The sequence below is a fragment of the Acyrthosiphon pisum genome, chromosome X (genome assembly GCF_005508785.2).
Source record: "Acyrthosiphon pisum isolate AL4f chromosome X, pea_aphid_22Mar2018_4r6ur, whole genome shotgun sequence".
NCBI lineage: Eukaryota > Metazoa > Arthropoda > Insecta > Hemiptera > Aphididae > Acyrthosiphon > Acyrthosiphon pisum.
The window spans coordinates 108,969,434-108,970,878 of NC_042493.1; positions in this window are offsets into that span (position 1 = coordinate 108,969,434).

The following is a 1,445-nucleotide window of genomic DNA, read 5'->3' on the forward strand; positions in this document are numbered from 1 at the left end:
CTAAAGCCCCCCCCCCCTAATTGCGCCTATGGTGAGCGTAAATCGCCACGTCATATTTTTCTCTGTTATACTGTCACGAGTCGCCGTTCATACTTAATATATTATTGTTAGTGTGTGCTAATCGCCACCAGCTTTTATTATTATTTTTAATATTATCATAGAATAAGACGTGAGCAGCTGGCCAGCCGTGCACACAGAAGATTATATCAATAAATAGCAAATTTTTTTTGAATCCAGGGATTGCCACGCCATATTATTGGTTTTTTTTATACTGGCACGAGTCGCCATTTATACTTAATACATTATTGTTAGTGACTTAGTGTGTGCGCTAATCGTCATCGGCTTTTATTATTATTTTTAATATTATTATAGAATAGGTGAGCAACTGGTCAGCCGTTCACATATAGGAGATTTTGTCAACAAATAGCTAGGTAATTTTTTCACCAAAAGCTCAAAATCATAAATTTGCACATTATTGATTTGCACGATTTATTGATTGCCTAACTTGTTATCTTGTGTCGGCTGCGTAGGTACCTAATATTATTATATAACACGGCAGCCCAATTATTCGGTCCGTTCTGTAGTGTCAACGCGGAAAATTTATACTGTTGGCAAGCTGTTTATACTTATATTATTGTTAGGGGGTGCCAATCGCTAGCTGCGAGCTTTTATATATTTTTTTTATTACTATTAGGTATAGAACAGGCCCGCCGCGCACCGACCAAATCGTGAGATTTCATTATTTATTAGGTATACATTTTTTGCTGTCGGGTCAAGAGGCGACGAAATTCATTAATGTCAATTGTATTGCTTTTATTCACCTTATTTTGTACTTAAAAATTAATATTAAATTGTGAATTACCTATATAGGAACTATTTTAAATAGTCAAATTTAGTATTACCATTCTTGAGTCACCTATCTGTCCTTAATTTTAAGTCTTCACCCACACCTACACACACCAACATACACTAGCACTCACAGAATTTGCTCGGCGAACCTGTCCAGATTCTGTTGAGTGCTAAACATATTACTATACACATAGGAACAGTTTACTCTGCAGGTCGGTGGGCGAGTAGTAGTGAGGCGCGAGAACGCGGTGCGAAGTATTTTTGACGTATATGTCCCCAACCCCACCCAATAAAAATGTTGACATTTTTTTAACTCAAAATTTAGCAGTCAATTATCAACCTTTTACAAGACTATTCTCACAAATTGGAAGCCTTCAGTTGAATCGTAAAACAAAAAAAAAACTAATTATTTGTTTGCAAAATTCGATTGCGACCTTGCTAAATGGTGACTGCTAATTGTTGGTAGGAGAACATTTTTAAAATTTGTCTTCAATGATATGGGTGGGGCTGGGGACATGATGTGCTCCAAAATTACCGTTAGTATATAACATTGTTTTTAGTTGAAATTTCACTCTGGTGAAGTTCGTTTACTTAAA